This window comes from Rattus rattus, chromosome 10 (assembly GCF_011064425.1).
Source record: "Rattus rattus isolate New Zealand chromosome 10, Rrattus_CSIRO_v1, whole genome shotgun sequence".
NCBI classification, from domain to species: domain Eukaryota; kingdom Metazoa; phylum Chordata; class Mammalia; order Rodentia; family Muridae; genus Rattus; species Rattus rattus.
The window spans coordinates 28416236-28442673 of record NC_046163.1 but is presented as its reverse complement, the minus strand read 5'-3'; the positions used below and the strand labels follow the sequence as shown (position 1 = coordinate 28442673).

Genomic DNA, 26438 nt, shown 5'->3' with positions numbered 1-26438 from the left:
GCACTTAAATACTGGGGGTTTCCAACACTCACGGTGGCTTTAAGGTCCACAAGTAGAAGAGGATGTAGGTCTTACACTGTATATCAAGGCAACTGAAGTGACTGGTAAAGCTGCAAAACTGAGCAGAGAGCCTCTAACTGCCATTTTCCTAGACAAATATAATCTGCAAACTATATTCTAAACACCCATTATTAAATAGAGACAAGTGCATCTCTCACTTTATCAAAGAAGCTTTTACTTTTGTGACTGAATTAATTTTGGAGAGTTACAACTACTCAAAATGAAGAGATGGGGCATCCATAGGGTAGCTGTCCTCAATCAATACATTTACAACACAATTCCTACACATAAGACTCCAGAAATATGGCTAAAGCAGGGACAGAAAAACTCTTTAACAGCCTCTGGAAGGCCAGCACAGCTGACAAGAGATAGTGCAGGAGAGAAGAAGCATAGGATCGAAAAAATGTGAATGGAAAAATGAGAAAAACAAAATGGAGGGACTTAAATTAGAAGTTGTGTTGGTTCACCCTTTGCATAGGTTCACTTATTTAAATGCTCACTTACCAGGGAGCAAACATGTTAAAAGTACTGTAAGGATTAGGATGTGAGGCCTTGTTGGAAGAAGTATGCCATGGGGATGAGTTTTAAGGTCTTAAAAACCCAACCAGGCCTAGAGTCTGTCTTTTGGCAGCAGATCACAACATAGCTATCAGCTATTGCTAGTCATGCTCCCACCATGACATTGGACTAAGCCTCTGAAATTGTAAGCAAGACTCTATAATTAGATGTTTCTTTTATAAGAGTGTTCTTGCTCATGGAGTCCTACACAGCAGCAGAACAGTGACTAAGACAGGGTTCAATATATAACACCAGGGAACTTTTAAGAAGCCAGAAGGGACAAACTAATTTATTTTATTATGTAATATTACATGTAATATATGCAAACATATGTGCATGCACATATAGTTTAAATGAACCTATGTCACATAGGCTGAAAACTGTCTCCCCAAGAGGCTGAGAGAATCCCCAAACAATATAGTCTATTATTATTGGTCGCCTCCCAATAAATGTAAGTATCCATTGTTGAAGACACCATAGAGTTAGGACACAGGACTTGGGGAACTCAAACTGGATATGACCTGACAGCTCCTACCCAAGGACTAGTTTATATAGTACTGCAAGGTGGTAAGCAAGCTGCCAAGAAAGAGAAAAAAAAATAGTCCTACTTAGATATGACATCTCTGAACTACGACCATGGCCTACAGGGTAAGATATGCTTAGTATTGCAATAGTAACACTCATATCTTGATGATAACCAAAAGCTGTCTGATTGGACATAGGCTTCTGGTATAGAAACATAACCACTACCCAGGTCTAGCAAAGTTGTAGATCTTAGAGTAGAACCTACTAGTAGCAATTAAATAAACTAGTATAATTTATAACTGCAATCTATATACTTATTTTCATACCCACAGGTAAGTGTAGATTTCATTCCCTGATCAAAGAAGCTTCTCTTTTCAACGACGAAAAAAAAATTACACAAAACTATGATTCTTCAAAGTGAAGAGAAATGCTGACCTTGGGCTGACCTAGTTCAATGCATACAACTCCAATACAACTCCTGTAATAAGACATTCAGAGAACATCACAGAAAAGAAGGCTGGGAGATTGTAAGAACCAGAGAAGCATAAGGACTTCCATAACACTGTGCCTCCTACCATGTCAGTGAGGCTCCACCCATGATAACCAAACAGATCAGGTGCCTAGGTAAGAATTGAATAAAGACAACACGAACAGACTTACTAATACAAAGGGGAGAGACAGAATGAAGTAGGGAAGCAATAAATTTTAAAGAAGGAGAGGACATGAATTTGAATGGCAGAAGCAGCATCATGGGAAGGGGTAGAAGAAAGGACAAACAAGCCAGTTCCATTTTAAATAGAAAGAAACTTAAAATGAAAATTACTAAACACATACACAAACACACACACAGACACCCACAGACACACAGACACACATACACACACACACACACACACACACACACACACACATACACACACACACACATTTCCTGGCTTTGACCAACTAAACTGTTTATATACAAATTTAAAGATCAGGAAGCATTCAGGATGTGGAGATAACAGGGAACAAAAAAATATCAAGATATACTGTGTTAAATCTCCTCTAAGAATTAATAAAAATAGTGTCAGAAAGAAAAACCCTAAATTTGTGGAGAGAAAGAAAGTGGTACGTGTATATGACATATGAATATGTACTCCTTTTAAAACCTTGTTCTTTGGTAATGTTTTTACAAACAGGCTCTATAATCCAAACTGGCCTTGAATTTTTCAAGTATCTGAGAAAAACATTCGACTCTCAGCCCTCCTGCCTTTGCTTCCCAAGTGCTGCCATTGAAAGCGTGAGCTATGACAGCCTGTTTTTGTACTTCCACCTTAAAATTAGAGTCTTTCTCCTTACTTCTAATTGTGTTCAATTTTAAAGGGAATTAATGATATAGAGCATTCTGAAGTTTGAATTCTTTCATGGAAAATTATTGCAACATCATAATCACATTTAATAGATTAATTTCTGAGCTACATCAATTCAGAAACATAGGATGAAGAAGTAATTCCATTTAAGGCCTTACTGACCTTAAATGCATTGCAGTAAATGCCACAGAAGTCTTGATAGTTTAACACAAGTATTGGACTGTCTCACACTACATCCTTGCAGGCCAGACAATCCACAGTCACATGTGATGATACTGCATTATGTTGCAGGAGGCCAGGGCCTCCAAGAGGTGACTGCAAAGGTGAATGCCGGGAGAAGAGCCCTCCTGGCTCAGGGAAGGACTGACATTTGTCATATCTGCTCTATTTATGGAGAGAGAGTGGTGACATGAGCAGACTTAACTGAAAGAATTCCAGTAAATGTGTGTCGGGGAAATAAGAACTTTGTGTCAAATATCAGGGACCCTGCCACACAAATGTCTCCTCACTGACTTCCCAGCTGTCACAGTATATGTCCAAAAAACAAGTACCTCTGGGGAAAGTTAACACCGTCACGCCATAATGAATAAAATATTGGTAAAGAATCATTGCCATCCTATTAAAACACCAACTTTTTTATCCTGAAAATGCTAGAAAATGGGTAAAATGTTTTACTTTTTAAAAATACATACTTACTTTTGTTGTCTTGTTTTTTGTTAATGTGGTGTTTCATGAGGATAAACCATCCCTCCCCCTTGCTTTTGTCTTTCTTATCTCCCTGAGTACTGTAGCTGAAAGGAATAAAGTACAGACATGATTTTTATATTATAGCCTCTTGCAATTGAATTTTACATAAACATTTTTGTAGTGTCTTATAAGTAGAGAAAGACCAACCAGATAGAAATGATGAGCAAAAGAGAAAGAACATGAAATGCATGTTAAAGCTCATGTGTCTTTCTTTCCTATGACTATTGTTGAAAACAATCACAAACTTGGTAACTGGATAGAAAGTATGTAAATTTGCTCACTGGTAAGGAGAGATGACTCAGGGGATAGAAAGTATTGGACACTGCCTTGAGTTTGAACCCACATTAAAATTTGAAAGCCATAGCAAGTATGTCTAATCCTAGCACTTTTACAGGGATTTGGGAGCTGAAGAAGGGGCACACAGACACAAGTATAGGCACAGGCACAGGCAAAGACAGAGGTATAGAAACAGATGACACAGAGACACACACAAACAGACATACAGACACACAGACACACAGACACACAGACACACAAACACACTGGCACACAGACACACAGACACACACACACACACAGAGACACAGAAACAGACACAGAAGACACACACAGGCACAGATGACATAGATATGGACACAGACACACACACACAGAAACACAGACACATAGATATACACATAGGCAGAGACACACAGACAGACATAGATACACACTGAAACAGATACAGTTGACACACAGATAGACAGAGATAGCACAGGCATAGGTATACACACAGAGACACAGACACTGGTGACACAGATAAGACAGACAGAGACAGACAGACAGAAAACACACACACACATAGGTACATACACAGACAACACAGACACAAAAACACACAGAGACAGAGAATTGAGACAAACAGCCCGACAGCCAGACTGTCGTACTACAGTATCACATATAAAGTTGAGAACAATTTATGGTATACCTCCCTTACAGTTCATGGTCAGAGGGAGGATCACATTGATTGACAGAACAATATAGAATACTGTCATTGTTGATTCCTCACCAGTATTTGATAATAATACCCCATACTTGAGTAACATGGTATGGTAAAATCTAGATGATACAGGTTTGGAAATTTCCTCACTACCGTCTAGTTTCCTTAGCTCTACAAGTTGCTACACAGGCTGCTGTGTGAGTAATGTATTGCCCAGCCTGTGACCCCTACAAAATACCATAGTGGTGGATCTGTAAAGATAGGACCAATGTAATAGGTGTTACAAAGGTAAACATTTGCTTTATGGTTGGATTTCGCCCATTCTACACATTAGAACTTTGTCCTAAATTGCCAAGAACCTGTGGTAGGGAAAGTAATAGGCCTAAGGGTTAACCTAGTTCCATTAATTTGTTTAATGGTCTTAGCATCAAACCATTGTCTAATTATGTGTCTTTCTACCGATAGATTAGTTATGCTTTGATCTCTCGTCAGAAAAACCTATTTTGGTGAAAGCAGTGGTTAATAAAAAGATCCATAACAGGTCAAAGTACAGAGAAGTGATGATAGAGTATCAAATGCTAAATGGGACATCTGTAGCACACTGTCTACCACCCAGGCTCAGGGAATATAAAAGAGATGGAGCAGAAAGATTGTAAGAGCCTAAGGTTGGGAGGATGGCTGCAAGTCAGTGTTTTCTTAACAAAACAAGGCTGCAACACACGTGGACTTACAGTGGTGAAAGTTGCTTTCACTAAAGTAAGCTAATCAAAGTTTCAGCATGGAGAGAGGAGTGGTTTATGAGAGCCCCCATTTTAGAGGAGGCACATTGGTAGACAGCATATGGAAGAGAAAGAATCAATTACTTCAGGTGTATGGCCTCTGCTAGGTTGTCCATGATCTAGAATATGTACTCATACCCGTGCTTGTAATGGAAACACTGACTATACTATGTCAGTTAAAATGGGGAGTGTCGGGTTGGGAAAAAAAATGATTGGCTGTGTCTGGGAAAAGTTGAAGTTGGGGGCAGTGTAGGATAGATATGGTCAAAATTCTTTGTTTTTATGTATAAAATCTTCATAAAAATTATTTTTAAAAAGATACTGCCTCAAAACAAGGGAGAGATTATTAAGTTATGGAATTTGTCTTCTGATATCAATATTGCTGTAGCACACATGCAAAAGCCCCATCACAGGAATAAATATATGTATATATAAATGATTTAAAAGTGATATTATGGAAACACACATCTGAAAATCCAAAGATGCAGCATGAAGGGTGGTGTCCCTCTAAGAAAATGAAGGCATGAATAAGACTGGGATTACTATGGAGGGTCTCTGGGAGAATCTATCCTGTCCTCTCAAACATTCTTATATGTAGCTATAATGCTCTGTTCTTCTGTTCCAGTATTTTTTAATTTCTTCTTAGCTCACTTTCTCATTAACTTCTCTGTGTCCATGGGAAGTCACATCTGCCTTACCTTACCTTACCAAGGACATTAAGCCAGTATTTCTACATCACAACGAATCAAGCCAGTCTCATAGTCAAAGGGAGTATTTTATCTCACTTGTAGTTCAGAGACTTATAGATACATACAATCATTTATGATCTGGACGTAGATGTGAACCTATCGATGTGGCAGAGAGGAGAAAAGAGGGAAATGTTGAGAAAGGCAGAATAGAAGGTAAGGTTCGGGTGCTATGCTCAACCTGAAGTATACATGTGTACAAATCTTAACGTTCATTTTCATTGTGTCTTTTTTATGTAGTTTACTCCAAAGGAAGAAACTATAGTAGGTATCACAACCATTACTGTGAGTGTGGCTCACAAGCTTGATCAATAAGACTTAAAAAGCAGGAAATGTTACACAAGTTGCAAGTAAAGCCTGCTGAAGTTCACTGCTATGATAGCAGCATATGGGAGGGAAATGCAACAGGCATTAGTATCTGAAAAAAGACTTGAACCTCTTCACTTTTTAGATGATTCTGGGACCACTGTTGCAAACCCTGTCAACACCACGGCTGACTTCCTTTCATGCGAGATGACATTACACAAGTCTCCCTAAGCCTTATACTTGCTGCATTTGAGTAGTCCCTATCCCTACGGTGCTGGCTTGTGTAGCCAGGACCTCCACTAGCTGTTTAAGTTCTAGGAATCTTCAGGTCTCCTTCAGCCAGTCCTGTCTCACTCTTGCCAGTGCTTTTAGCTGATTGTAGAACTTTGCTACTATCTCAAAAATTGTAACCCAGGATGGCTCCCATCTAAAGGAAATAGAAAGGGACAAAGAGTGAAGCAGACACTGAAGGAAAGGCCATCCAGAGACTGTCCCACCTATGGATCCATCCCATCTGCAGACACCAAACCCAGACACTATTGCTGATGCCAAGAAGTGCTTACTGACAGGAGCCTGGTATAGCTGTCCCTTGAGAGGCTCTGAGAGAGCCTGACAAATACAGATGTGGATGTTCAAAGCCAACCATCAGACTGAACACAGGGATGCCAATGGAGGAGTTAGGGGAAGGACTGAAGGAGCTGAAGGGAATTGCAGCCCCATAGGAAGAACAACAATATCAACTAACTAGATTGCCCAGAGCTCCTGGGATTAAACCACCAACCAAAGAGTACACATGGGGGGGACCCATGGCTCCAGCTGTTTATGTAACAGAGGATTGTCTTATCTGTCATCGATGGAAGGAGAGGACCTTGGTCACATGGAAGCTTGGTACCCCAGCTCAGGAGGATGCTAGAGCAGTAAGGTTTGTGTGGGTAGAGGAGTAGCTCATAGAGGCAGGGGGAAGAGAGAATGGGATGCAGGGTTTGCCGAGAGGAAACCAGGAAGGGGAACAATATTTGAAATGCAAATAAATAAAATAACCAATAAAAAATTAAAAAAGCAAAAACAACATGTGTTAAAAATCTCATTTTTTCTAATTTTCCCTAGAGAGACACAAGTGTGTAAATATGTTTAATTTGCTCTTTGCTAAGCAATATATAACTAATATAAATATTTTAGTATAAGAAATTCTTTATATCAGAAAATAAAGTACAAGTTCTTGAAAAAATAACTTGGCACATTCTTAAAGAACTAGATTTTAACCACACAACCTGGAATTAACACAAAGGATTTTAAAACATGTGATTATACAAGAAATCAACATGGAGATGTTTACAGTGGTTTGTTCATTGTCAGAACTTGGAAGCAAAAAGAGAAACTCTCCACATGTGAGGAGTTAAATATCCTGTGGTTCATCTGTACATGTGCTATTATTTAGTACAAAGGAAAGAGTGGACAACAAAGAAAAATATACGGTCGCAATTAAAGTGCATACAATTACATAAAAGACATCAGCCTGAAAAGTGCCACATGCTATGTGATTGACACTTATGAAGCAGCAGAATTATTAGGACAGTAAATAGGTTAATCAGTGTCTGAGGTTCATGGGAGGAAAGCATGAGAACAAGGAATAGGAATGCAGTGCAGGATAGGAAATATATTCTGTTCGGTAAAATAGTGAATGCATATTTCACACATTTCTCAAAATCCATACGATGTATAGTACTAAGAAAGAATTCTAGTGGGAGTGAAATGTAGGTGAAAATGATGCGCTGGCTTAGGTTCATCAGCTATAAACAATATTCCATAGGCAGGAACTTATAAAGGGGAAGCTATGAATATGAAATCGCAGGGAGTCATATAGGGAATCTGTGTACTGACAGCAGTTGTAGGAGACTAACACACATTGACTTACAGATGACATTCCCAGCAAATATTATGAGTCAGTTTTTCTACCAAAACCTTCTGACAATTGAACAGGTTTTGCAACATCTTTGAGTTGTGCCCTCATGAGATCTCCTTCTTTCTGGATGTCTGGTTCTGAAACTTAAGAATTCCCCCTGTGCTCATGATATTCTTTAACAAAGAAGGACTGATGCTTTCTCACTGTCAACTCGGGATCTTGCTAAACCTCAGTCTAAGACATTTCCAAACACACAGCATTCATTGGACAAACACATTTTGGTTGAATGTCATAGTTCAAGAGAGAAGGACGCAATTCTAAATCGGAGCTATTGAGAATTCTAATTTTGAAGATGTCTGGAACCATTAAGCAGTTTTGATCCCTTACCACTTCATACCTTGTACAGAAGCAATCCTGTACAAGTGCTGGGTGCCCAGATTGATAATATGTTCTTTTACTCTTTTCTACCTGGGAAGATCACCCTGCATTAAGCCACTTTAAAGTGGAAGCTTGATATTTAAGTCTAACTACTCTGTTCTTAACAAACAGATTATCCCTGTTTGTCATGCGTCATGAAATTGTCTCATGCCATCCTAGCTGCAAGTGGACCTATTTTCCCAGCATGGGTGGCAAATATTTCAGGGTGGAAGTCATATTTTGTTGCCAGTAAATATTATAACTTATTAAATATCAGATATTTAACAAAAGGAATTGACTTTCAAAGTGTTTGTTTGGTTGGTTATTTATTATTTTGTTTCCTTAAGAAACTTCGTTTCTCTTGCATCCACAAATCTCTGTAGAATGTTCTTGTATCTTATCATTAATGTCGAAAAATATTTGTTAATAGCCAATTCTACAGAAATTACTATGGAGCCCAGGAGGAGCATAATGTACGCAGCATAAATAAAAGCAAGACACTAACAGGTAAGGTATTCAAGATCATCATGACTTAACTAGCTGCTTAGTTTCATAAGCACACCAATCACACGCAGTGAACTCCACAAGAGTTCTTAACTCATCTGGATCTCACTCTTCATTACCCAAATGGAGGCGAAATGAGACAAAACCTGCTGAGAATCTGGTTAATTCTTGTTATAGAGTCCATTTATGAGGAGATATTGTTTACTCTCACATGCATCATAATCTGATTTTAATAGCCATATGTATGAATGTGCAATGGTGCGTGCGTGCGTGCGTGCGTGCGTGTGTGTGTGTGTGTGTGTGTGTGTGTGTGTGTGTGTGTGCTCACGCACAGGTACTTTTAGGACATGAAAGTAAAAAGCAGATCAAGAGAGAGAAAGAAAAAATGCAACATGAGAATATGATGAGAAAGGAAAAAAATCTGCGTAAACTATTCTGAGCAGTACTACTTTATCTAATAATGGTGATCATGCTGTTCCTGTGCATCAATAGAGGAAGTAAATCATGCCAGAATTTATCTTTCAAAATATAAACATTTATTTTATTAATTCTAACATTGTGTTTTTTGAGAGACTATTATCCTATTTATTCAGATATTTAACTCAAGTTTACCCAAGGAACTGTGTCTTAGGTAAATCCCAGAGAGCTACATGTCATGAAATGTGTAGGGAGGGAAAAATGGTACATGGCATGAAGAAATGTAGAGGGACGAGAGTTGGGATTGTCACAGGAGAATAGATAGAATAGAGAACCCTGTGCTTTAAGATCAGGAAAGGCTACCTGTGGGAAAGACAGAGGTACTTGGACTTCAGTCTGGCAAGGTTACCTGGATGAATATTACTTTCAGAAAGGGAAGTACTGTAATAAGAATTATTGATATTTTAAACCCAACAAACTGTATTTATTGCATATGAAAATTAAACCAGCGTTTGTGTTTGATGATACACTAAAGCAGTAAATATAATATGTAAGCAAAATGAAGCCCAACTTCTGAGATGAGTGTGTTGGTTGAGACCACACAAATGGCACAAATTTTCACAAAGTAGAACTGGAGGGAGGTATTTTATTGACTTGTGAGGTTAAGTACAAGGCATACCCTGGTTGAATGCATTTAACCCTATGCTGTATATAGTTGAGTCTCTTTTCTTTAGATTATAAGGTTGTTGGAAACATTTGATTCTGAAAAAATTCTCCCTATGTAGACTAGGTGCCTACATAGGTGATGGCTCATTTAAGCCCAACATGCAAATGCAGGTAGGTCTCTCAGAATTCTAAGCTCACCTGGTACAAATAGCCAAGGGTACTTAGTGAGTCTGTCTCATAAACAAATCACATTTTCCAAATTAGTCTAATGAGTCAAAGACTTTTATTGTGATAGTTTACAACTGCATTTAGCTTCAAAGTAATTTAATTTAATCAAATATATATAATTATATATTTATAGGTCTATTACAAATAAAGAAGTATTTAAACATACTATTATTTATCAATGTAAATAAAGGAAGGGGTGGGTTTTTATTTAAAGGGGTAGGTTTTTATTTAAAGTGTTTTCTGGAATAATTTTCAATAAATATATTATTTCAACTTATTTTTCTACCTCCTACTGTACTTTTCCCATTCATTTACTCATACATTTTTTTAATTGATCGAAGAAAAATATTTATTGAATGCATGTTATACATAGAATACTGGAGTTCTCTTATGCATCAATTTTTATAAACCACTGGCTCTCAACTCAGGTTACAGTTAGTTTACAAATAACATTGTGTATTTTTGTTTGTTTTTAGCAGTAGCAGAGGTGGAACCAAAAACCTCATACATGCTGAGTAAGATTTCTACCACTGATCTGTAAATTCATCCCACCATTTCTCTACTGTATAGATTTCTTCAAGGTTAATCTGCCCTTCAGCATAGTGAGAGTCGAGTTCTCTTATCTTGGCTACATTACTGAAATGCCTGCATCATCCATGAAAACCACGCTGCACAATTACGTATCTGACAGCAAAATAGATTCAATTTATCATGTTAATCACAGCCAAGTAGTGGGAGAGAGGCAGATAAAATAACACTGTGGGTCTGATATGAAATTTTTCTGCTGCTTGATCCTGGAATTTCTAGAAAAACAAACAACAGATGGGTATAGCTTCATTCTACAAAAATGGTAGCTTACAGTAAGTTAATCTTGTGTCATGTTCACACCTGAGACAACATTTTCTAGACTCAAACGAGTATTCACTACATGATAGACCATAAAAGAAACTTTAATCTTCATTATTTTTGGCTTTTCCTACTGCTTTTAATTAAGCTTTAAGGAATTAAATAAGGCAGGGAGTCTGAGGTTATACCAGGGTGTGAGAAGATCAGGTTCCCTAATCCACCGAGGTCCAGTAGGTCACAGTCTGATTTGGGAGTTATCACTCTTAATGATTTTTTTCTCTCTCGGTTTAATGGCTTAGCATTAATGCACTTAAACATTAGCCAGATTATAGAGCCCAGAGTTTCAGGTCAAGCTTAGGAACAAAAATTATCGAAGAAAGCACATGCTTTTAAAAACATTTTTCAGCTCTTCTGTGCATCTTCCACGTCACCTTTGGCTGTATGAGGATAATAGGACTTTTAGCTTCTCATGCATTTGAGAGTATTTGAAGCATTAGCCAATATCAAACTATGAAAATATAATGCAGTGCTGAATAGTTTTTAATGCTTAGTTTGATAGAAAAATAAAATACAAATAGCCTGTTTGAGTGCTGGTGTCAGGGGGGAGCAGTCAGATGCCAGCAGTAGAAGTCCTGCCTCAGAACTGCTGACCCCTATGCCTCTGTCCTGCAGGCTTCTATGGTGTCCTGCTTTGGATTTGCTGACTCTGCCTGAGGTTAGAAGATGACAGTGAAGGTGAAGTCTGGCTGCTACAGCAATGTTCAGTCCACCCTAAGTGACAGCAGAAATCTGCCTCACCAACTTCAAGATTGTTCTAGCTGCCCTGTCATTGACAGTGACCATGAGCATTGCATTGACTGGGCAGACAGTTACTGGATCTGTAGTGGATAGCAGGCATTGAAGAGGTACCTCATGGGAATGTGAAGATGAGAGGGAATGAGGTGAAAAGAGTGGATAAAACAAAGCAAAATCAAAACAAAACAACAAAACAAACAAAAATAGTAGCGGAAACGACAATAAATATTCCGATGCTTTATTCACATACTCTCACTTAGAAATCCTCCAGGGGCCCCATCAGCACTGAAATGTTTCAAGATCAATCAAGCACCCACATGATTCCTGGCACCCTCAACTCAGAAATAAGCTTTCCTGTGGATGTTGACTTTCCCTCCACCGAACCACAGACACCAACGGGTATCTCTGGACAATGTGCTGCTCCTTTCCCTCTGGACCTATGATTTTTTTTTTGTTTTGTTTTAAACGTTAAAATATTGTTTATTTGTAGTTTCCATATTGGTACAGAATCCCCTTCCTGTTTAATGTGAGTGCTGAGTCAAATTCTTCCAAATCTTATGCATCCTTTGATTCTTTAGATACAAGGAAAGTAAGCTGGACCTGACTGTTTCAGATCCTCACATGTTTGGTTATCGGCTGCTCTTTGGTGTATTCATCTTGGGCTTTGTTTGTTTGTTGTTGTTGTTATTTTGTTTGTTTGTATGTTTGGGGTTTTTGTTTTGGAAGGGGGCAGGGTGTTAGGGGTTGGTTAATGAGTTCCCTGTTCCAATCATCACAAGTTCCCTTATTTGCCACTGAATGACAGTCATAGCTGGCAGATTTTCTATTTGAGGTGTTTTTGGACCCATTAGCATCCACATGGTCCATAGAATTCTCTACAGATCAGCCCTTAGTGAGGGCAGGCCAGCATTAGTGGCACGGAGCTGAAGAATAGTGAGGGAAAGGACATGACTTTTTTCTATACACATCCAATAATTAATTCCTATAGAGCTGGGGAGCATTTTCTCCTCAGTGCTCCTAATTAAGGGGGCACTGAACTAGAATTCATTGTTCTAGTCAGGTGTAGACTTTTGCATATTAGGAAATACTCTTAAAATAAACACACAAATAAATGGGCAAACAATAACAATGAGAAAAAAAACCTAAGGCAAGAAAACACTCAAGATTAAAGATTTCAGAAACTACTGGAACAAGAATACTTTGCCCCATCTACTCTCATGTATTTAGAACTATGCTGAAGACTGAATGTTGTGTCATTATAAAAACCATATTATAAAATCCAAGATTTCAAGGTGGTGGCATGACGAAGTAATGCCTTAGGAAAGTCATTAGGTCATAAAGACTTTTCCTTTGTGGTTCAGATTAGTGTCCTTACAATGAAATAACAAGAAATCAGTGTCTAAAGGTAAAAAATCATCACCAGACAGAGAATCTTCTGGGATCTTGATCTAAGATCTCCCAACTCACTCTAAGAAATTTGGTCATTTGTAAGCCACATAAACAGCTATATTTTTTAGTAGCTCACAAGGATTGAGATAAGAACCATTAATTTATATAAAATTTCACTCCTAGTTGATCAGATGGTAAGAAATAATTGCTAAACTTCTCACTTTCTCTGTCTCTTTGAATACACACACACACAGACACACACACAGACACACACATAGATACACATAGACACACACACACACACAAAGAGAGAGAGAGAGAGACAGAGACAGAGACCTCAAATGCTGTCTCTGTTACACACAGTTCCATTCTCACACACTGTTTCTTTGTGACACACAATGAAATGGTGTGATGATCATGAAAGATATTGAAAAGTTTAACTTTATAAGGTAATTATAACTATTTACTTTTAAAGCATATATTTTCTCTATATATCTATGACTTCTATGCAGCAGTGGTAATCTGCAAAATATTATGTCCTGGAGTTCATTTACTACTTTGGAAGAACAGATAAAGCATTACAATCAGTTTTCATGGTTGTATAATCCTCTGTCTGATACTTTTATGGTTTATTAAATAGTTGTAGTGAATTCTAAGTAATAAGGTATCTAATCTTACTTATCATAGAATTCATATACATTATTAGCTCACGTGTTGTGACTTATGTTTTATGAATTAAAGAATTCCTTATTTATTTTTGTCATTATAATATTAAGATTTTATTTTAATTATATAGGACTCAGAATAGTAAATTAATATTTTATAATGACAATATATATATCACATAGACAAAAATGAAATTTGTTATATTCTTTGTATATGCATTTCTACATATGTAGACACATACACATACCCTCAAAACTATATATTTATGATATTTAGTATAAGTGTTGATTTTTAAAAACTGAGAGTTAGAATTGTTTTAATCTAAATATTTCTGTCCTTTAATAGGTGCAAAGACCTATGTGGAAGTGTAAGGCTATCTCTTCTCACTCTGATTCTTGTATCAATCTTTCATATAAAATGTTGGGAGTTAAAATTCTAGAGATTATTGTGTCCTAATTTCCCCATCAATCAGCTCACACTTGAGGTATCACGAGTACCCTACTATGACATGTATCATTTGCAGACACTCCCATACTAAGCTTCATATCCCTTTTTTCTTCCTCTTTCATCAGATGTAGATGTAGAAGTCAAAGGTTGAAAAACTCCCTTTTTATTTCAGATAAAACTTTCAAACATGAATCAGCCTTATGAAGGTTACATATATTTTTCTTGAATATTCAACTTCTAATTTGAAAATATTGTACTTCTCAGATGTGTATGCTTGACTCTGCTGGACTTAAATCCAGAGATGTTTGTCAGTGTGCTTGGACCACATGGACTATTTCTAGCCTTCCTGCAGTTTATGCCAGATAAAGCTTAGGAAAGGTACAAGAAGTGTAAGGATGGATTAAAAATTATCTTATTCATGTTCATCTTGATAGTTCACACACACACACACACACACACACACACACACACACACACACTTAATGAGTTGAATACTACTGTAACAAAATTCTGTATAGACTCTGAGAATCCAATCCCTTCTAAAGTGGCCTTTGGTGTTAGTCAGTTTGTGCCACTCTAAGGTTATGAGGTCTTCATAATGAATGCAGAAACTGAATGGGACAAAGAGACATGAGCATGACTCACTGCTCTGTAGGCACAGTTCAGCTTGATTTGCAAGGAAATTCATGGAGTTCTGTATTGGTTAACTGTGAAGTTTCATGAATACGATGGTTAAGGAAATGAAAAAAGACAGAGCCATGGATGTAGGCTTTAGTACAGCTTCTGCCTAAAAATTCCCAGGCTCTGAGTTCAATTCTCAGAAGAGAAAACAAACAAACAACCAATATATAAGGATTCCAGATGAAACCTTATATACAAGGTGATGAGAGATCCCAAAATAATTTAAGTAAAAACTAAAAATTTTCATTGTTTCATGTTACTATTTTCTTTGAGTTTGGGAGCATCAAGTTGAAAATGTATGAATAGAATAATGGTAAAGAATGAATGAACCTCCTACCTTATTTGAAGGCAAAGGAAGTTGGCACATGTGTAGAGCTGATTTTAGTAGAAAGGGAAGGCCCTCTAGAACCTGTGAAGTTGGTGATATCAGATGATTTGCCAATTATTAATATAGTGTTAGGTGTCAAGGCTCAACATCATATTTTCCCTTCAGGGAAGAGCGGTGGCATAGCACCACATATGGGCTGGAGGACTACATGTGGAGTAGAAATGATGGGCTTGTGAAAGTTAACAAGAAATAGTACCATACATAAATGAGATGTAGCTGGTCTCAGCATATGCATGAGAGAACGGCCTATCCCTGGAAGAGTGAGTTTGCGGAATGAGTAGAATGTGGGTGAGAAAAATGGAGAACTCTTTAGAATACAAGTCCTGGAAATTATAGGAAAAGGACCCAGGAATCAAGTGTATAACTTGACAGTGAGAAGGGAGAGAACTGTCAGGACAGGCGTGGTAAGGGGAAGACAAGCTCTCCTGGCAAACAGAGCAGACTGTTTTATGAGATGAGTCCCAAAGTGCCATTTAAGTTAGATTTTGTGTTGTTCACATTTTATTATGAAATTAAAAATATTTCTGCTTATAAAGTGAACATATTATGTACTCCAGTAGGGATTCCCTGCCTCCCTAGTGAAAATATCCAGGTCTAGACGACCTGAGCTGAAGAGTTGAGGCTGCCCCTAAAGAATTATCCAAGCCTATGTGAATATGAAACATTGAGACTACCCTTAGTTTACATTAAATGGATAAAAATATAGCATATAGCATATAGTTTATATTATGTAGATTTTATCTATAGTATATAGTTTAGTTTAGGAACAGTGTGAAATGCAATGTGTGTAAAGAACTTTGTATCTTCAACATCTGCAAATCACAATATTTTTAATTTTTCTTCCCTGCTTTTATTTTCATAACATGGTCACAAAATTTAAAGTCATAATAGTATGGCATTCATTGTGACCAGCATTATATTTTTATTAGTGAGTGATTCTCAAAGCCCTGGTTATTGATCACTATTTGCGTGTTTTTCAGTGTGTGAAGGAGTATCCTTGTTCATGCTGTGACACTCCTATACCCTTTGAAGACCCTTCAAAGACTGCAATATTCTATGACACTGTCAACATCCCAAATACATAATGACGCTCCATTTGTCCAAGTGCTTGTGGCCCATTGTTTATAATTATAGCACAATTATATGCACATATTTTTCTTTCCAATGTATTCCCTTTGGAAGTCTGTTTTCTACAGGGCACTTGCCAGTCATTGTTTATTTTACCATATTAAAGCTTCTCTTTTATAAAAACGTAAGCACACATGTGTATAAAACATACTTATGATAATCTAAAGACTGGTAAATTCACAAATTTAACAAATCTGATGAGAATTTATTTCTGCCCAGTAAAAGAAAATGTCCATTTAGGCCATGACTTTCCAGTAAGCTCTTTAAAATCCTCATTTCCTGACTCTTGGAATTGTAATAGTTGAATCAGAATAATATAAAGATATGCTTTAAACATATTTTAAATTGTGTAAAATTTAAAGACATTAACCACATTGGATGGTAGATATGTTTGTCCTGTTAGTTTTATGTAGCTTGACCCTATAAAAACAATAGAAAAATATAACCTTCGATTATGTAATGGAAATATTTCTCTCTATGATTTTTGCAATGCAATATAATTGCTCTATAAAAATAAATAAATGTAACAAAATTAATCTTAAATTTTGTATCAATATGTGAAAATTTATACTGATAAAACCTTAAACCTGTATTGATATACAAAATTCTCTGTTAAGGTAACAAAATATAACTTCAATTTTGCATCAAAATATAAAGATTTCTTATTTAAAAAACATGTTTTATCAAACTTTGTTTGTGATGTACTTGATTCCCAAGTCAAATGAGCATGACCTTGATTATTTCTCTCAAATTGTACATTAATATATGCTATCAGTTAATACTTTATGCAATAGTACATTTATTGGCAATGTACTAAATTAGTACTAATTATAAAATAACTATTCAATTAAAGGGCAGTATAAACAAAAGAATTAGAGTCAACAGGGTTGGGGAATACCCAAGAAGGCCACCCACTCAGAGGAGAAGGGGAGAGAGGAAGGGTAGGGACTCTGTGAAGGGGTGTTGAAAGTGGAGGCAGAATTTGGAATATGAACAAAGAAACAAACAAACAAGCAAACAACAGATAAATAAAAAATATGTTCTTCCATAGCCAGGACAAGTGTCCATTAAGCATAGAATACAATAGTTTATACTAGTCAATAAAGAAAATTCTTTTTTTCTTTTATTGGATATTTTTTATTTACATTTCAAATGTTATTCCCTTTCCTGTTTTTCTGGACAATTTAAAATGATATTCCAGTACTATTTCTGTCAGTTTAAACTTGATCAAACTAATGACTTATTATTATTATTATTATTATTATTATTATTATAAAATAATAATTCTTACTATAAAGCTGGTGACTACCCAATATTATTTAATGTACTTTTTACACACTTAGTATTTAACTACTTGATATGTAAACAGACTCATATTTATACTTACTAAGTTAAACTTATATTTACTTAGCTATTATTTACTACAAGAAAACAAGTACTTTTTTACATTCAATCTTTTATAACCCTCATCATTTTTATGCAGAAAGGAAGGAGGGAGAAAACATTATAGTGGACATATATCATGTTTGCTCTTTACTTTTAATTTATATAGGAAAGAGTAAACTTTAATATAAGAAAACCCAATCTCCCATTTTTTGGGGGATATCTGCTCTAAAAATTGATATTTGTGTTTAAAATGGTTGCTTACTTATCTTTGCCCTACTGACCAAGTTTAGGTTTAAATTCAGGCTCTGCCTTTTCCAGTCAAACGGCTTCTTGTGAAGAGATTGAGAAAACAGTTAAGGACGAGAATCTGAAAATTGCTTTTCAAGCACACTTGGTGGAATATCATAGCAGAGAAGGTGAATATCTGTCTCCATGAGGAACCATTGAACACTGTTTCAAAGCACAGACACAGAAAGGTTAATTTTTAAAGAAGACAACAACAACAACAACAGCAAGAAGCAATCCTGTTATTAGCTGATTATATGGACTTCTCATTTTTGAACTGGAGTCATATTTATTCACAAATATGGGGAAAAAACCCACAACCAAATCAAAATCCAAGATTGTCTCTGCCTTCTTCTAGGGTGACTAATATCCAGTGTTATTATTTCAGTCAAACCTTGCGAAGACAGTCACGTGTTATTTACTCCCTAAAATATAGGCATTCTTTACATTGAATAGATTCAGGAATGACATTCATAGAGTAAGGAAATACTGGAATCAAACAGAATTTGAATCTAACTTTTTTAACTTCTTAGGCAAACAGTTTAGCATTTGCATAAACTTCTATGACTCTGGAAATGAAGAATGGTCTTCTCTAGGATATATGATTATTGTGACAGATATATGATGTGAGTGAAATCTTGGATCTATTCTATAAAAGATTTAATGTGTACAATTTGATTTTCAGATTAGTTAGGTTATCAAAGTTTTGGCTTAAAAGTTAGATATTCTTTATACAAGAAATTATTTAAAATTTATTTTTCTGATGTCTGATCACACCAGACTTGGCCGTTATTTTTTACAGGGGATTGAAATTATGCCTGTTATGACTGGGACACATTTACCCCCTCTGAATTTATAGAAGGAGCTGGCTTACTCACATGCTGACTGCTTGAGGTTGATTCTGCCCTTCACTTTTCCGCTGTCTTGTGAACTTTCCTTACAGTTGATACTCTTCCATACTCAGAGGTCAGCTCTTTTAATTGCTTCAGATGTATTTGCCACTAACATGTGGTACTGAAAATGATTGACAAGTTATTTCTCTTCCCCCTGAAAGTCTTAAGCAGCTACCTCTTACATCTAATGCAGTACCATAAAGTTACAGAGAAAATAAGAATATATAAGCCAGATGAGACTGCTCAGTGCTAGTTCTGGCTTTTAGCCTGAGACAACAAGCTTTATCACAAAAATTCACATGAATTAAGAGATGTGTAAGAGTTGCCTATTTTCTAAAGAGAGAACGAGAGGGCTTGAACGTGGGTGGGTGGGCAGGAGCTAGGAAGAACTGGGGTAGGAAAGCAGTGTGATCAAAATATACAAAAAAATGTTATTTCTCAGTAAAAAAGGAGATGTTAAGATAGGAACAAAGTAGCAGTTGGTATGTTGGTAAGTCATACTGGCAATATAATATTTATGTTCTTGTACCGGTAAATATAAAAGCCAGTGGTGTCTATGATTAACTTTTGTTTCTATGTATGTCTTTACATAAAATTTTCATTAAGGGAACATCAAACAAATCTAAGTATTATGTTTACTTGCTCTAAAGTGTACAGAAAGAAAAATATATATTTAACCACGTATAATAACCTTAATTTCCATACTACATTTAATAAAATACATTCCACTCAATGAAAAAAATAACTGCTTTTAACTAGTGGACCTATAACCAATATTTTACTTACTAGCATTGCAAGTATTTCAAAAAAACTTTTTTTCTTTGAACATAATTACTGAAAATGTTTTAGAAAATAGAAATCAAACTGACTCAAAATTTGTCTTAAGTTTTGATTAATTAAAATGTTATGACAGAACAAGGAAAACCTTAGCTAAAAGTGAAAAACAAAACAAGAAAATCCTCTTGTATCAACTGAAGCAGAAGGTTCTAAGTCATTGGAACTTATGTATTACATGCTTGAGAGAATTTTGAGCTGTGCACAGCTGGGTATTAATACATGGGCAGGCACAAGATGGACCAGGCCAATGGTGCATTAACCAAAATTCGCTGGAATTGGAGAGCAGCTGTGTGGTTTGGGAAAGCCATTCTGGCACATAATTTATGCAAAGACCAAAATAAACACTCCATTAAAAATATTAAGGAGAAAAAAAACTAAACCCTATTGTCAGACCTGGCTAAAATCAAATTATGTCCTCATAACGAGAGAGCAGTCAATCATAATATATGAGAATTAGGGCTTTCCCAAGACAATAAACCCTAAATTCTCAGAGTCAATCGAAATGTAAATCACCCAGTCCTCATTCGAAATCTAATAGACCTTCATTAGCATAAACATATAGCTAGCCAATGCAAAGTCCATCTAAATCATCATGCAAGCTACTGTTATTAATTTTCAAATCACTTCTAATTGTCATCTGTCAAGAAAATTAAGACCTTGACAGCGCTAACACTCTGGTAGGGTGTATGGTGTAAAACATTAAGGATGTAAGGTGACAGGGTTAGAAGATCTTGGCATCACTGCTCACCCAGGAAACTGGTCCTACTAAGCAAATTCTACTCTGCTTTCCTGTCCTCTGCCACCCCAGGACACTATTGCTAAATCACTAATGACCTCAGTCATCTTAAATCATATGCCCAGGTCTCCACCCCAATTTTGTCATTTGTCAACAATAATTTATAAAGTGGTTTAACTTGATTTTGCAGAGTACCAATGTCTTCAGGTGGAGTATCTAAGTATTTTTGGTTCTGTTTGCTTTGGGTATTTTTAAATAAAAATATTCTGATGAATCTTCAACTTGAATGTCAGAGTTCATGTTTGATTTATATTTTGAGAAATAAAAATGAGATTGTTGACTATCTAATATTATCTGGGTAATTGCTGCCTATGTTATTGGAAGATAGAATAATTCTGGTTGAGGGACAGTATACAGTTTGGTATTTATAGCAATAGCAGTAGATAGACAACATTACTTTTTAGCCACCACAGGAATGTAGTGTGAGGATTTTGACTGTTTTCTGTACCTTCAGCGTAGTACATTATGAAAGAATCACCAGGATATGAAATCACTGATATTTATACATAAGGCTTTTCTCTCTTACAAACAAACACACTGTAGTCATACCTTGAAATCCAAATACATATGCACCAATGAAGAAGAGACTGCATTCACATTCCAGCAATATAAACAAATACATTCAGCTTTTTTGTTTTTTGTTTTTTTGTTTTTTTTTTAAGTTTCACAATCCTTGAATGGAAGCCAATCCTTCTTTTTGGGGAGATGTATTTAATTTATTTTCCTGACTGCATGTTTGTCAGATGCTCTAAAGTTTCCATCTGGAATATACACACATTCTAATGTTGTTAAAACTTGGGGCCACATGAAAAAAACAAAGGTAAGTTTTCTCAAAAGACATAGACTCATTTTCCAGTTAGATATTGTAACTATACTCCGTTTTCCCTGCTTTGACTTTGATAAGTAGAGCAGTTACTCATTTTGTGTAATAATATTCCACAACAAAGACATTTTTCTTTAAAATGGTGAAAATAATCACAAATACTTCTAACCTGTGAAGTATAGTCAAACACTGAAATCTACCAGTGGGCTTCAGTTAGATGGCCGTTGGGCAATGTAACATTTCAATTGAGAAAGATTAATAATATTAATATAATTTCTTGTCAATTGTCAAATAGAAGGTATGTTTCTCCTAAAGGACATTACTCCTTGGAACAACAGGCAGATGACTTTCCAAAAGCACACCAGACCAGACTCTAAACTAGCAAAGTTAGCTGGGATTGCAATGATGATAACTGGTAGCTTCAGGTAACAATTAAAATTAACATTAACTCTACCAACTCTCTTCTTCCTTACTGCATGTACTAGATCCAGTTCAAAGGATGTTGGCCATAGGTAATGATATTTTCTGCTGTCTTTTCTGTAATCTCTTTTGACTTGAAGTTAGTAGATATCTTCATGTAATTCATGTATCTTTATGTTCATCCCAATGCACTAAAATACAAGTATTTCCATATTTTTCCACAGGTTTTTTTTCTCCAAATTGGGGACTTAGATTAATACACACACACACACACACACACACACACACACACACACACACACAAAGACACATATCAATATAGAAATGTCAAGAATTATATACTCGGTTCCTATATTGAAAGTTCAACTGGCAACATATGTGTGGATTGAACTCTATATTATTGGTTCTATTCCACTAAACTACATGTATTTATATTAAATGTCCCTATGCTCATTTGATTACTATAGTCTTAAAATAAGCCTTAAAATCAAATACTTATGTTTTATTCAATTTATTTTCTTTAAAAATCATTTTTTGTTTTCTAATCAAATTCCCATTTCGACATGCTGAAATAAAATTTAATATGAATTTAATTTATCTGAAAGTTTTGGAAAATCAATTTCAGAAAATGGATATCTTAAAGATCAATGTCATAATTGAACATAGTCCATCTACTTGTTCAATACGGCACTGTTCATTAAGGACATTTTTTAGATATATTAAATTTGTTCTCATTTTTCACTTTGAATCCAATGAACAATTAAATTACATAACTTTTATTTGATAATTACTTGATTACTATAAACGAATTCATTTTTGTAATAAGACTGTATGATACAAATGCTTAATTTTATTTTGATATACTCGTTAAAATTTTTACTTAGAAACTATGTCATCTGCATATAAAATATTAAAAATTGATTGCTCTCACAAATAGTTCTTCAGCTTCTCCCAGATCTTCCCCACATCCTCACCTACTCAAATTCACACCATTTTTCTCTCCTTTATCAGAAAACAAAAAGACATCAAATAAGAAAATGATAACCCAGAATAGGACAAAAATGAAAAATATAACCAAAGAATCATAGACATATGCTGACATACAGCCATTCACACACACAGAAAACCCATAGAATCCAACTCAGAAACCATTTTACATGAGCAAAAAAATGTCCTGGCAAAACAATATTAAAAACAAGCAAATACAATATGCTCTCCAAAATCAGCGTTGAGTTCCTTTTTGTTGGTCATCTGCTATCTGGCATGGGCCTACTCTTAAGAACTCTAAAGAGTAGTTTGCATACCTAATGACACTCCATTGAAGAAAGCTAATATTTGCTTTGTGAGTGCTTATCAATTGGGGATAGTTTCTAGGTTAGGGATCAGGGTTTGGGTCTGCTTTCCCTTTCAGCACCGAGACCCAATCTGGCTTAGACATGTGCAGATCCAATGCATTCCATCCCCATCTCTGTGAGCTCACACATGTTCAGTCTTCTTGTGTTTAGAAGGCCTTGCTTCTTTGCTGTCTTTGCTTCCTGCTGACTCTTCCAATCTTTCTTCCTCCTTTCCTGCAGACTTACCTGAGCTCTAATGGTAGGAATTGGAGGAGACATACATTAAGGACTGAGTGCGACAAGGTTGCTCACTCTCAGCACAATGTGGGTCTCTGTATTTGTTCCCATCAACCATAGGAGGGTTTTACTTGTACATTTTTACTCCTTGAAGACTGGTTTCCCTTGCCTTATTGGAGTATTTAGAGTGTGATGTAAAATACAGTGGGTTCCTTTGTATATATGTTCCTGCCTTAGAGAAAGGGAGGGTTTGATATTCATCATTGTGTAAATAATTCAAAAGTATGCTTAGTGGCATACAAATTGACAAATAGGCCAATGGAATAGAACATATAACTGTAGATTGATGCCTGTTCACAGGTGAGGTCAGATGAAATCTTAGATTAGGCTAGAGCCTGTGATTGGGCAGTGGAAAAAGAAGTCAGCCCTCAATTTTAGAGAGGGGAACAGAGAGATGGATGGAGAGGAGATGGAGGGAGAAGGTGAACCAGATCCACATGGCCTAAAATAGCCACAGGTAGCTATGGATATCATAGAAGGGCAATAGAATAATGTAAGGCACATTTGCCCAATCTAGGTATGCAGCTTGTATCAATATCAACTGAGTTTTGAGTTCTTTGTGTGGACATTTGAGGGGGTTGAGGATTTACTATTATATATCTGGCTGTTAAATTACAAGCCTCTGGAGTTTTCATTTTATGGGGCTGGGGGCTTAGAGCCAGCCATAGCCAGTCTCAACAGGCTAGTTGCATGGTATGGATGGCCTGGGAATTGCAAGCAGTTCTACAGTACTGAATCGCAGTAACGTAAACTGGGCAGATCATTGATTGGGGATAGTCAAGCAGGTGGGGAGACTGAAGCTGCCGGCATGTAGCTGGCCATAGCATAGACTATAGACTGCTTTTTTAAATTATATGGGGGGAGGGCGGCAATGGGGGAGGATGCGGAGGGGAACACCCATAAAGAAGGGGAGGGAAGGGGTTAGGGGATGTTGGCCGGAAACCGGAAAAAATAACACTCGAAATGTAAATAAGAAATACTCAAGTTAATTAAAAATTATGTTACACATACCCAAATAGCCGGAAATTTGTTGTGACATTTGTGATATGTGTGTGTGTGTGTGTGTGTGTGTGTGTGTGTGTGTGTGTGTGTATGTGTGTGTGTGTGTGTGTGTGTGTGTGTGTGTGTATCAGAATATACAGTTAAATAAATAATTTTGGCATGGCTCTGATAACTCGGTAAAGGGGCCAGAAATATTGAATTATTCTGACAATGCAGTTGAGTTTGGGGGCCTGAATTTGGAGTCCCAGTTCCCATGTAAACTTGTGCACATTGGCAAGGACATGTACAATCACAGAGTTCAAGAACTGAAATTGGGAGGCAGTGTCAGTAGACCTAGAAGAACTCAGAGGCCAAGACTTCTCTTGTAAATTAGGGCAAGAAAGCAAAGAGACTGTCTCATACCAAGGTTCATGCATTTGAACACTTGGTCCCCAGTTAGTTGTGCTGTGTGAGGCTATGGAACCTTAGCAGACAGGGTTTTGATGAAGGAAGTACCTGCCAACATAGGGCAGGTTTTGTAGCCTGGCCACTGTTTCTGTTTGCCTCTGTGTCTACTGGTACTCGGTATTAGATTTTCTGTGAGGTAGGTAGTTAGGAGGAGGAGCCATGACAAAGATTGGGAATTTCTAAGATAGTGTGATTTTTCTCATCCTCATGACCTGATACAAAAACCTGAAAATTGAAAACAAAGGTCTAGTGTGTTTTTCTCTGATCAGTAGGACTCTAGATAATGGAATGGCTCAAAAAGTTCAAAGCTAGATCTTGACATGTTTACACAATTATTGTGGACTCAGTAGTCATCCTGTCTTTCTTCAAACAAACCAACCCTAAATTAAGGCAAGTTGGTACTACCACTCTGGAAATCAGTCTGGAGATTCCTCAGAAAATTGGACATAGGACCCAGCTATATCACTCCTGGGCATATACCTAAAAGATGCTCCAACATATAACAAAAACACATGCTCCACTATGTTCATAACAGCCTTATTTATAATAGTTAGAAGCTATAATGTCTTTCAACAGAGGAATGGATACAGAAAATATGGTACATTTACATTTACATATGTAGTACTACTCTGCTATTAAAACCAATGACTTCATGAAGCTCTTAGGCAAATGGATGGGACTAGAAAATATCATCCTAAGTGAGGTAACCCAGTCACAAAAGAACTGAGATGATATGCACTCACTGATAAGTGGATATTACCTCAAAAGTTCAGAATACACAATATATAATTTATAGACCACATGAAGCTCAAGAAAAAAAAGACCGAAGTGTGAATGCTTCATTCCTTCTTAGAAGGCAGAAGAAAATACTCACAGGAGGAAATACAGAGACAAAGTTTGGAGGAGAGACTGAAGAAGAAGCCATTTATAGACTGCCACACATGAGGATCCATCCCACATGCAGTCACCAAACCCAGTCACTACTGGGGATGCCAAGAGGTGCATGCTGATAGGATCCTGATATGGAAGTCTCCTGATAGGCTCTGCCAGGACCTGACAAATACAGAGGCAGATGCTCTCAGCCAACCATTGGAATGAGAACTGGGTCCCCAGTGGAGGAGTTAGAGAAAGAACTGAGGTAGCTGAGGAGGTTTGCACCTACATAGTGAGAACTACAATATCAACCAACCAGAACCCCCAGAATTCCTAGGGATTAAACCACCAATCAAAGAGTACACATGGAGCAACCCATAGCTCCAGCCACATTTGTAGCATAGGATGGCCTTGTCCGGCATCAATGGGAGGAGAGGCCCTTGGTTCTATGGAGGATTGATGCTCCAGTGTAGGGGAATGTCAGGGCGGGGAGGTGGGAGGGACTGGGTGAGTGCGGGAGC

At 36.7% G+C, this 26438-nt stretch overlaps 1 pseudogene; it reads left to right on the top strand.

Annotated features, from left to right (window-relative positions):
• The first annotated feature begins 1254 nt into the window (after positions 1–1254).
• LOC116911614 overlaps positions 1255–26438 on the top strand; it is an 87537-nt pseudogene continuing 62353 nt past the window's right edge.